General features: G+C 43.4%; 1 protein-coding gene across 3 annotated transcripts in view; it reads left to right on the top strand.

The window, feature by feature from the left end:
* DPH6 (diphthamine biosynthesis 6) overlaps positions 1-12,243 on the top strand; it is a 444,382-nt gene extending 432,139 nt beyond the window's left edge. For all 3 annotated transcript variants that reach the window (XR_009264244.1, XR_009264246.1, XR_009264245.1), the window contains one exon: positions 10,433-12,243. The gene's annotated coding sequence lies outside the window, so the exon portion shown is untranslated. The remainder of the gene's footprint in view (positions 1-10,432) is intronic.
* The last annotated feature ends 612 nt before the right edge of the window (positions 12,244-12,855 follow it).

A 12,855-nucleotide genomic window follows, 5' to 3' on the forward strand; every position in this document is an offset into this window, starting at 1 on the left:
CTTGATATTTGACTGCATTTTTAAAAAAAATTTTAAAGACAAATTCACATTTCCCAAGCATTAAGGATTAGTTTAGATTTTCTGAAGAATGTTCCAAGAAGACAGAGTCCTGCTGGCAGGTGGCAATATATCCTCTTTGCAACCATCCAGGAGAAGAGATTTTACATTCCTTCAGCAAACTCTGCTAGTGTTGAACAAAAATATCTGCAAAAATGTCAGTTTACTTGGTCTGGGAGGAGATAAGCCATTGCCTCAGATTCCTTCTTTGCATTCCCTTTCTCTTTGTTATCTTGCTCCTGAATTAACTGCTATATTTCTATGCTTAGGAAATATAATAAACTATAGTAGAAAGCACAAAGGGCCAGCATGGGATTGTAAAATGGCAAGGAACAGAATCCTACTTTATGCTACTTCAGGACGCTCAACTGTCGCACAGCAGAATCACAAGGGGAGCTCTACAAAAATTGCTGGCAATTTTCATTAGTGGGTCTGGGCAGGAGATTCGTGCATCTGGAGTTATAAATCCTGCACGTAAACCTTTCCCTCAGCAGCCTCTGGTCTCTCCTCCTCTCTGCATATGATTTGCTCCTGCCTAACAAAGCTAATTCTTTCACTGATTCCTACACCATGATGCCAGAGGTCCTGTGGCTTTGGTTTGCCCGAGCACCAGTTCTGGCTCCCACCCTGCAGAACCTTTCAGAACCATCTGTCAGTTCAAATTACAGAGCAAATAGAAGAACCTCAGTTCTTCTTTGTTCAAATATTGGTCCCACCACTTCTAGATGTGTGACTTTGACCATGATACTTAGAACTCTAATTTCTTCTGTAAGACAGAGATACGAATTTCTACTTCACTGGGCTGTTGTGAGGATTAAGTGCAAATGTATATATTGCAACTGTCCCAGTGCCTGGCCCCTACCAAGTCGGTCCCCATCCCCCTTCAGGCAAAGGTAAGGCTAAGAGCCCAATTTGCAATTTGTCTCTCACCCTGAGCGGGTGTCACCCCCGCTTTCCCACAGGTATCTACAGTGTGGTCAGATGAGTCTTGTTGCCTCTCCTTTGCTCACATTTTTCAATAGCCATTTTCATAACTCCCTATGACAGAGATAGAAAAGAAAGTTTCTGAAATTCAGAGTGGTTAGGCTTACTTGTGTCAGAGTCTCTGGCTGAGAAGAAAATTAAAACTAAAAGCCAAAATTCAATGTTTGTTGTGGGTGTCGGTGGATTTCATTCATCTGCGCCGTCTTAGTTTGGGCTACTCTAACAAATTACTACAGACTGGGTGGCTGGAACAGCAAACACTTCTCAGTTCTGGAGGCTAGAAGTCAGAGATAGGTACCAGCAAATCCAGTATCTGGTGAGAACCTTCGTCCTGGGTTGCAGGTGATTTGTCTTCTTGCTGTTGTGCCCTCATATGGTGGGGAGGAGAGGGAGCAAGCTCTCACGTCTCACCTTAATAAGGTCACTAATGAGCGGCGCCTGGGTGGCTCAGTTGGTTAAGTGTCCAACTTCAGCTCAGGTCATGGTCTCGCAGTTTGTAGGTTCCAGCCCCGCGTCGGGGTCTGTGCTGACAGCTCAGAGCCCAGAGCCTGCTTCGGATTCTATGTCTCCCTCTTTCTCTGCCCTCCCCTGCTCACAGTCTGTCTCTCTCTCTCAAAAATAAATAAACATTTGAAAAAATTATTTTAAATGAGGGCACTAATGCCATCCATGATGGTTCCACCTTCAGGACTTAATTACCTCCTGAAGCCCCACCTCCTAATACAATCACATAGGGGATTAGGATGTTAGCATATGATCTTTGCGGGGGGGGGGGGGGGATATAACATTCAGTCTGTAACAGTACCATCTGTCACTCCCGTGGCCCTGAAAAATAGAGGCTTTGCACTAAGTCGGCACACAGTAACCACATACTAATTTGTTTTCATTAAAATGCGTTCTATATTTTGATTTTTTTAATTTCATAAGTCTTCCGAACATAGGCAGAATTGAACATGGGTAATAAGTCTTAAATCATTGTTCCTCCCCCCCCCCCCCCCCCCCCCCCCGGCCCCGACTCCTGAATGTTTCCAGTTTCTTTGTTGGGTAGAATCAGCATATTCTCTTAGTTTTTAATAGCTCCGTAAACTCTCAGGCCTACCCACCCTGTTGGAGTTAGTTGGCCTTGTTGCGTTTTGGTTTCGGTCAGTGGAGAGACCCTACAGGATGTGCCTCTGTGGGATGGGAACTAGGGAGAAAATTCTGACAAGCCGAGTTTTTATCTGACAAGCTTTCTCATATGATGTTAAGCCCTCTCTGCACCTTACCAGGACAGGTGGCGGAGAAGCTTTTTAGATCTTTTTTTCTTCTAGTAAACCTTGTCCATTTGGAGCAAAAACTTCCTTTTCTATCTTTTGCCACATTGTTCAAAGCTTAAAGGAAAAAAAAAAAAAGGCATCACAGAGGAAATCTGTTTGCATCCAGAGATGGCTCTTTTGGAAGCCCTGGACTGTAAGAGAGATATCAAGGGGACAGGAGGTTATCTTCCTTTGAGGTCAGACAGGTGTCCCTTTGTCATATTGATAACTTCTAGCTGGGAAGGACATCTGAAAAACATGTTCCAAACATGAAAGTTGAGGCAGCTCTTTACCCTGCCACTTGCCACCCGCGTCTCCACAGGAGTCCCTCCAAACAAACCTCCCGTTCACAGGAGAGGCAGGCCCGCTCCTTCAGCCTCACCCTGCTCAGGAGCCTTTGCCAGGAGCAACATCCATCCTCCCACATCTCCCAGCCACTTCTGTGGATGTTTTGAAGTTTATACTTTCGAGATGAGAGAGAAGTCTAACATCTCAGTGACAACATTCAAATGTATTTTGTCCCCTGCAGAAATGAATAAATCATCAGAGCCACTTTGAAATTGGGAACTGAGGCAGAGCTAGACCACATGAACTTTGGAGGCCTCACCAGGAACCCTCAGTGAGGTTCTGAGTGAAGCTTTTGGAGGCAAATTTACGTAGACATGCCATGGTCCTGCCTGTGACCTTGAAAGGGCATAGGTTCACCATTTCCACTAGTCAGAAGGCCCAGGGATGAACCTCTCTGAGAGAAGGAAAAATAATTTATGAAATCCATATTTAAATAATTATAACAGACAATTTTACTGAACATTTGCTCTGTACCAGGTACTATATTAAGTGCTCTTATAAGTATTATCTCATTGAATCCCCCCCACCAATCCTACGATTTCTTCATTTACAGATGGGCAACAAATACGGTAAACTAGAATGTGTATGCATATGCGTTGTTTGTAGTGGTCATAGACTAGAAACATCATGACTCTCCATTAATAGAGAAATAATTAAATATGCTGTCTAGTAAGAAAGCAGTTTACAGTATCATACTGATTTCCAAAACTACCTTTTTTAGCCAGAAGGAAAGAAAAAAGGATCAAAAGAAATTTGGATACAGTTAAAACTGAAACGCATAGTAGGACCTAGGAAGCCCACTTCCTCTCATGGAAAGCTCTTGACCTGTCTAGACCCGCTTCTTGGTCCTTTCGAAGCTCTATGTTTATGTTTTACTGCACTGACAAACATAGTACCCTCTTAGAAATGCTGACACAGGGCTCCTGGGTGGCGCAGTCGGTTAAGCGTCCGACTTCAGCCAGGTCACGATCTCGCGGTCCGTGAGTTCGAGCCCCGCGTCAGGCTCTGGGCTGATGGCCCGGAGCCTGGAGCCTGTTTCCGATTCTGTGTCTCCCTCTCTCTCTGCCCCTCCCCCGTTCATGCTCTGTCTCTCTGTCCCAAAAATAAATAAAAAACATTGGAAAAAAAAAAAAAAGAAATGCTGACACAATATCTAGGGAGGTGAACAGGCAGGCTGACAATGTAATTTAGCATCCAAATAGGGACTCTTTTGAGAGTAAAAGGGGTTGCTGTGGATAACTGCCCCAGAGCAACAGGCATAACCCAGGAGCATCCTGAGCAGACAGTAGCCTACGCACGGGACACCTATGGAGAGCAAGCCCCAGCCAAGCCACCAAAGGCTGTGACCTTGAGTCCAGGTTCTGCCCCTCCCTTGGCTCCAGAGCTACAACCGGACCTAACATCCTCTTATTCATCACATTTGCAAGCATTACGTCTCTTTCCCTCTCATCCCCTGACTGACTTCAGGTACCTTAGCCCCAACATACCCTGTGGGGTTAACAGCTTCCACTCATGTCTCCAAGCAGATGAGATCATCCTCCACCGAAGGCAAGTGGACCCACAGATTCTGTCGCACTCTCCTCTGTGAATCCCTCCGTACTCACCACTGTGCACAGAGACCGACAGCAGGGAGGACAGAGCAGATGCCTGGGACTCCATAAGGAAAGGAGCCCTCACAATCCCCTCAGGGTTGCTTGAGAAGACCAGGCAGTCCAACGCTCCAGGGGACTGAAGAGAAGACAGAAAGAGGCCGAGGAAATCCAGAAAGTAAAATGCCAAACTCAGTTCCACTCAAATTGTCTCAATCATTTGTCAAGAAGAAAGCACAGGGCCCTGACCCTAGAATAAAGCAAATCTTCATTTCGTCTTCTTCAAAATGAAATAAAATGCAGATGGGAGATCCATCCCTTCCTCTCTTTGCTCACCCACCACTGCCCCATATTGCGTTAGTCACTAGAAGCCTCTTATGCCACATAAAACACAGCCCAGGAGAGGCCAGGTCCATTAAACCAGGAACATGTATTTATGTCCACTTCATGGGGTCCTAAGGAATCCTATTTTCATGGTGTACAAAATGTCATTTAAAAATAATTGTGCAAATGATTTCCTAAATCCTCTCTCCCTCACCTTTCAATGGTTATTTCTTGTGCTGTGGGTTCCGTGGCTGAGTTGAAACAAATGCTAAATGTTTTGTCCCAAATAGGGAGACGTGGCAGAAGCCCTTCCTTACTCAGCTGGTGTTACCTGAATCAACATCCAAGTCAAATCCTGTCCGTTGCAAGAGAACAGCTTCCTGTGGTCAATGCCACACATGACAGCTTTAAACAGGAGGTGGGGGAACATCAGAAGGGCCCCAAGAACTTGGCTGCTCTGCCCCAAGTCCTGTGCTCTGAGTTACATTCCCACTCTAAGGCTGAGAGTGGATGCAGGACTAAGGGATTTGAGGAAAGTCTCATTGCACCCTGGAGTGGGGGACAGAGGAAGTTAAGTGGACAGACAGAGTGACCGGTGCTCTCCTTCCTCAGGCACCAACCTCTGTGCTTTATGAATAATCATTAACACAAATGGCTGAGCTGTCTTCTGTACCTTTAGTCATAGCTGGGTACAGAGGAAGACTCACAGAGACATCTACAGGTCATAGTTGGAACTGGATTAAAATAAAAAATAACATCTTACTTGTCAATATTTTAACGTGTATGATTCCATCAAACACTAAGGTCAATTTATTGGTAGTTAATTGGAGTCAATTCACTAGGAAACAGTTTGTCAATGTGCAAATTTTTCAGTGTGGGAAGAAAAGAAAATTGACATTTGTCGAGCATTTACTGCGTGACAAGCCTGCGTTGGGCAACTCTACATTCAGACACCACTCAATTTCAGATCAAGACTCTAGTCAGCAGTATTAAATCCATTTTACAGACAACCGTGACTCAGAGATGTTAAGTGACTTGCTCAAGTTCCCACAGGAAGGGAGCAGAATGCAAGGGCCAAGATCAAACCTAGATCTATGTGAGGCTACAGCCCACCATCTTCCCACCGTCCCAAAATGGCCAGAAGTTTTCAAATATAACTAACTATATAGAGGGTTATTGACAATCATATTTTGAGGTTGTAATTTACTCACTTTTATTATCAGGTGAGTAAAAAGAAAATTGGTATTTGTAAACATCTTTGGTCAACTTTCAACTGCTGCGTAGCAAGGAGAAAAATAACTAAAAGTCCAATCTGGTCTAAACCGTGGCCCAGTGCAACCAGTTAGAGTCCCCTGGTTTAATGCTCCACCTTTCTAGATAAAGGTACTTGGTGATTCCTTCGTCTTCCACCTCACTTCCTGGCTCCTCCCCAAGATGGCACCTGAATACATGAATATACATGGGGCTGGGCTGTCATTCCAAAACTTTGCATCCTCATGGTAGGACGGGTCAGAAGTCCCAAGCACGACATCCCCTAGCTCCCCGGTCTGCAGGACCTTGTCACTGTGCACCTAGTTGCTGTTTCCTAAGGTCTGCTGTTTCTGCTGCTTGTAACTTGTCCTCTGGCTTGTCTTCAAGGTTGGCCAGAGCCCAGCGGTGCCTCCTGGCTACCTAGCGGTCTCATCTTCACTCTTCCTGGGGGTCTTGCTGGAGAACCTGGGGAGCTCTTCCTACAAATCTCATCTGGGCTCCAGACCAGTGCTGCCCTGAACTAAAAGGTAATTTTTCAGGGTGCCTGGGTGGCTCCGTGGGGTAAGCATCTGACTTCGGCTTAGGTCATGATCTCACAGTTTGTGAGTTCGAGGCCCACATAGGACTCTGTGCTGTCAGCTCAGAGGCTGGAACTTACTTTGGATTCTGTGTCTCCCTCTCTCTCTGCCCCTCCCCTGCTTTCTCTCTCTCTCTCTCTCTCTCTCTCTCTCTCTCTCTGTCTCTCTCAAAAATAAGTAAACATCAAAAGAATAAATAAATAAAAAGCAGTTTCTCTCCTCTCCCCATCCCACCTCCCAGATTTATACACTAACACACATAGACGCAGACATGCCAGGGACCTCACTGAGCCCTCTGCAAGCTGTCAGCCTTAGTATTCTTCCTGGATACATGGGCACCCCCAGATACCTTCAGGGTATCATGGAATCTGGGTGAGACGTCTGAAGGACTGAATTCAGGCCGTTCCTCAATTTCCCCTTATGTGGGAGTGGAGAGTGACCTTGAAAATGGCAATGTCTGGGTTCAAAGATTACTGGGAGGGTAGACTCGGGATTTTGCCTTGAGAGATTAACAAGTGGCTGGAGGGAGGGCAGGGGCGTGTGCTGTTTCTGTTTATGTACTAGAGTGGCTTTGCTTTTATACTTGAATTCATATCTTTGTCTTAGTGCCAACTAAAATAACCATGTCTTTCTATGAGTCCTATGATAGTGTGCTTACTGCGAGCCAACTGGGCCGACATAAAATAAGCCTTATTGTAGGGCTGGCCGCCCCTCTCGCCACAGCCTTTTCCCTGAGAAGAGGCCAAGGCACCTGCTGTGCCCCTCCCCGGCTCACTCCACCCCCACCCCGCAGCTTCAACACTGGAGGTTGTGTTTTGTGCCTGGCAGGTCTGCGATAGAGAGCTTTGATTGTCTTTGACTGTCCGGTTTAAGCTGCCCGATATCTGATTTCAAATAGGTAAACCTTTTTCTGAGAAACAAACTGCAAAAATACCAGATATGTAAATGTCCAGTATGAGAAAATGTCTCTTTTCTCAAAATGTCACTTCACATTTTATTAAAGTAACCAGATGCTTCCAAATATATCCAAATTTTCATGACTGCCTTTACTTAAGTATCCAAATAAAAGAGTTCAGGCTATTGTGGAATGGTCAGAAAGGTCCTTCCCAGGGCTTCAAGTTCCATGGTCACCTCTCACTTGAAATGTCTTGTTCCCACTAAGCTCTTGGTGATACCAGCTCAGCATCTCAGTGCTTGAAGCCACTGCCCTGTCCCCTCTGCTCTTAGCCACTTTGCCTCATCCCCCAAAGCTCTACTCACATAAGAATGTTGTACATGCCAGATTTTCTTCGTTTGGGGAATTCATTCATTCACAAATATTTATTGAGCCTCTACTATAGACTACACCCTGTTTAGGTTCTGGGGATTCAGTAGCAAACAAAAGAGATAGAAATCTCTGCCTGTGTGAAGCTTATATTCCAGAGGAAACGCTCAGAGAATAGACACAATAAATAGCACACTACAGAGTGTGTGTGGTACTAATAAACACACAGAGAAAATTAAAGTAGAGAAAAGGGAAGCAGAGTGCTGGGGCTGGGGGACGGGGCGGGGCGGGGAGTTGATTTTTCAAATGCATGACCCAAGCAGGCTACAGCAAGGAAAGTTTGCATTGAGTAGAGGAGGTGTTGGAGAAAGCCATGCCCATATATGTGGGGGAAGGATGTCCCAGGCAGAGGGAGCAGCAAGCGCACAACCCCCGAAGGAGGAACAGTCTGAGGCCAGTTTGGCTGCAGTGGGAATAAATGAGGCAAGAGCCAAAATGTGGTCAGAGGGGCTGCAAATGTGTTGTGAAGGCCAGTAGGTCGGTGTGATGGCTGACTGTCACTCACAGTGAGTTGGGAAGCAGTTGCAGGCTTTGGAGTAGAGGAGTGCCAGAACCTGACTGTACTTCAAAAGGATCATCTATCTGGCTTCTGGGGTGGGAGGAGACTGAGAGTGGCAAAGGTAGAAGCTGGATGATGAATTTGGAGGCCATTTCAACTGCACACGTTAGAGCTGGTGACGGGAACCACTGTCCAGCAGTGTGGTGGTAAGGAGTGGACATAGGTTATAGATATATACTGAAGGTCTGCCAACAGGGTTTGCAGATGGATCAAATGCAGATGCAAAAGAATGAGAGGAACCAAGGATGAGACCCAGGTGTTTGTTCTGCGCCAGAGGAAAGATGGGCCCGTCATTTGCCGAGACGGGAGGACAGTAGAAATAACACAGCTCAGGAAAGAACGTCAAGTTGAATGTTAGGCATAAGAATTTCACCCCGGCTGTGTCCCTCCAGAGTCTCTGCCTCTGGCCTTGCTGTTGGGCTCCTCTCCCTCCATATTCTTTTTTTTTTTTTTTTTTAGTTTATTTATTTATTTTGAGAGAGTGTGTGCACACAAGTGGAGAAGGGGAAGACCGAGAGAGGGAGAGAGAAAATCCCAAGCAGGCTCACACCACCAGTGCAGAGCCCAACGTGGGGCTTGAACTCAGGCATCATGAGATCATGACCTGAGCTGAAGTCAGACACTTAACCGACTGAACCACCCAGGCGCCCCCCACTCCATATTTTTTTTCTCTACCCACTCCTTTCAAGGTTCCAACTACATACCTTGAGCTGCTGAACCCTGAAACTCCAAAATTCCTGGTATTTTATATGTGCCAATGAACAACTGAGTTCTTTTTATGTGATGAAAAAACTGAAGAAAGTAAATTCTCAGACAAATCGTAAGAAACATTGGAGTTTTTGTTCAAGCTCACTGCAAGCCAAGCCAAAGGATTCTCTCTTGGGAGAAATATGTATGGAAAAGAAAGAAAAATAGGACTCAAAGGAGGAAGAAGAAGTTACAAGAAAGAAGACACAGAGGAAGGCGAATAAACGAAAGCCTGGTTGAAGATGGCCTGCTCCACACTGTCAACAGGTGGGTGGCCAACCCACTTCCCAGAAGAGGCCCTCAACTCAGTAACACGTGCAGTGTCCAGCATTTGATTAGGAATGCTAATTACTTCCCATAACAGGCCTAAGACCTCTTAAAGTAAGTAAGAACATTTCTGTCCCCAGGCCGTGTTCTCTCTCACTTGTTTTTCTTCTCTTTACTCACAACTAATAAACCCCATCAAGTTTTTGAATTAAAAAAAAAAAAAAACAGGAAATAGGTATTTAGGCAATACCAAAGAGACATGGGCACTACCCCTCGCTACAATGCACTCAGTGACGAGCCTTTCTGTGTGTCTAGCCATCATTTCATTCTTCTAGTACGTTGTGCCCCAATGGAAAGGTTTTCACTGACATATTAGGGTCTGACTTCTATCTACTTACTGTAATGCCATTGCTGCCCCTCCAATCTGCTTTTTTGTGCAAAGGGCTCTACTGGCTGTGGGCTCTAGAATAGCAGTTTGACCAGGCAAGCAATGAGAACACCAACAGCTTAGAGAATCAATCCTGTTGGTGTCGTGTTATTTAAATCTTCTATTAAAGAGAGTGCCTGGGGTACCTGGGTTGCTCAGTCAACTTAAGCATCCGACTTCGGCTCAGTTCATGGGTTCAAGCCCCTCATTGGGCTCTGTACTGGCAGCTCAGAGCCTGGAACCTGCTTCAGATTCTGTCTTTCCCTCTCTCTGCCCTCCCCCACTCAGGCACTCTCTCTCTCTCTCTCTTTCTCTCTCAAAAATAAATCAACATTAAAAAAAATTTCAAGAGCATTAGTAACATATGCCAAAAGTAGGCAGAGGATGATAAACTTCTGTATACCCATCACCTAGCTTCAATAATTGCCAACTCAGGCTTTTCATATTTCATCTCTCCTCACCCACTTCTCTTCCTCTTGTATTATTTTGAAGCAAATCCCAGACATATCCTTTGGTCTGCAAACTTTTCACTGTGTATTTCTACACCATAAAGTTGATTCTATATAAACTCATTACCATTGTCACAATTTAAAGATTAGCAATAATCCCTTAATATCATTATATTTCCAGTAAAACTTCAAATTTTCAACTGCTTCTTGAATGTCATAATTTTATTTTGCAGTGTGTTGGAATCAGGATGCAAATAAGGTCTACATGCTGTGATTGATTGGTAAGTCTTTTAAGTGTTTTTTATAGGTTCCCTTTCTTCTCTCTCTCTCTCTGCCCCTAGTCCCTGCAAGGTGTTTACCGAAGAAACCACTTGGAGTCTTATAGAATTTCTCAAGGTCTGGACATTAACATGCCTTTGTGGTATAGTTTTTCGTGGACTTCTTGGAAATTGGTAGGTAGAGCTAGACACTGCTGGCTTGTTTTTAAATTACATTTGTAGCTTACTTTAGCACTATTTCTGTTATGAAATGTTACTATTTCTCCAAATAAGTTGCACTTGTCCAATTTTCATGTGTTTCAAATGGTACAACATTCTTTTAAGGTAAGAAATCGCTTTATTCCAAAAGGGCTTACCACCTTAAATCAAATTTTAAGGAAAAAAAAATTATTATTTTAGAACAAAAAAAACAATGATAATGTTTTGGCACAAAAGTTATATTCACAGTGAGAATAAAAATTGTCCCAAACCTGGTCTAGGGCAGAACTTTTTTGCATGATATAATTCACAACCTCCTCTCGGATGTAATTGGTGTTGCTGTTAAAATGCTTGAGCAATTTTCTGATAGACCTAAATAAGATTAAGGACTTCTGGGAAGCCAGGGTTACCCACCCAGCTGACTGGCCAGCCTAATAATCTTTAACCAGACATGATTTTTTTCTTGTATCCAGTTTAACAATGATTAACCATTCACTTTTTTTATAGAATCCCTAAAGAGAATATTGAATCGGCACACTTAAAGGTTTCATCCCTTGTGGCCAGCTTGAAACAAAATTTTGGCCCAAACTTATAATCCATTTGTCTAAGAAGGTGTTTTAACAACATTTAGGAAGAAATACTGTAATTTTTTTTTACTACGTTGTGTGGGTAAGAAATTTCATTGAAAGGTATTAAGTGTATATACAAGAGTCCTTAAATATATGGAAAATTGGTTTCTTTGAAAGCTGTGGGCACTTTGACTAATGGAGAGAAATTTCTTCTTTGGATAACATAATTCAAAATTAGCTGTTGTCATGCAGTAAAAGATCTTCCTTCAGATTCTTTCTATGAGCAAACTGGTGCCTTGAACATGGGATCCAAGTGCCCTGAGGAAACAACACCTCTTCATAGGTGGAAACAGGATTAACATCATGATTTAATTATTATACCAAATACATCATGGATAATCTATGGCCTTTAATAAACCTAACAGTTAAAGGCTGAACTGGTAAGAAATGAACTTCATTTCTGCATTTAAAAAATACATTTAATCCAATGGGAAATAAAAATGAATGCTGGGATAAAAATTTAAACTTGATCGTAAATAAATAAAAATTGAATGAAATATAATAAAAGGATAGGTTGTGTATTTTATGTATTGTGTATTAATATATATTTTAGAAAATTATTTTTTATCATGTCTGTACAACAACTTTGTTGACATTATCTGGAAACTGTTTTAGTTACCAAGGAAAGATAAATGAGCCTTTAAATGTACATAATACCATAGAGTGAAACCCATACTCCTATACCTTTTGGGATGCTAGATTGTGCCAAATGGCTCAAGGTGGCTCTAAATTAGGCTCTAAATTAGACCTCAAGGTTTGAGCAGAGCCACCAATGGCGGGTTGGGCCTCACCCTATCCAAGGGTTGACCGGCTAGTAGTTTTCACACAGGATTTATGTTAATAAGCAAAATAGCAGACCAGCCCAGGTAAATTATACTGGCTTATCTGCTTTCATCAGCCCTGAGTCTACACCAAAAGAGAATGAACTCTTGTATTAAGGAAATTGACTTTAGGGGCAATGGAGAATAATAGTAACTATTTCACAGAATTTTTAGAAGGATTAAAAGCAATGATGTATATAATGTACTTAGCACAATGTTCAGTGGAAACAGGAGGTACTTAATATTTATTATTTTTAGTATATTAAATTGTTAATAAGTGTATTAGATTATTATATAATAGGGGCGCCTGGGTGGCTCAGTCGGTTAGGTGTCCGACTTCGGCTCGGGTCACGATCTCGCGGTCCGTGAGTTCGAGCCCCGCGTCGGGCTCTGTGCTGACGGCTCAGAGCCTGGAGCCTGTTTCAGATTCTGTGTCTCCCTCTCTCTCTGCCCCTCCCCTGTTCATGCTCTGTCTCTCTCTGTCTCAAAAATAAATAAACGTTAAAAAAAAAAAAAGATTATTATTTAATATACTAAATTAATCATATTTATTAGCTCCTTCTCTCTCCCAAAGTCGAGATTCACATGTACGCAGGGTCAGGGACTGTCAGTGAGGAAAGCATGATATAACCAAAAGAATTATGTCTGAATAGTGCTTTATACACTACAAAATGCTTTAATATGCATTATTACACTTGGACCTCAGCTCACCAGCAACCACCCAAAGTGC

This window comes from Neofelis nebulosa, chromosome 7, assembly GCF_028018385.1.
Source record: "Neofelis nebulosa isolate mNeoNeb1 chromosome 7, mNeoNeb1.pri, whole genome shotgun sequence".
Lineage (NCBI taxonomy): Eukaryota > Metazoa > Chordata > Mammalia > Carnivora > Felidae > Neofelis > Neofelis nebulosa.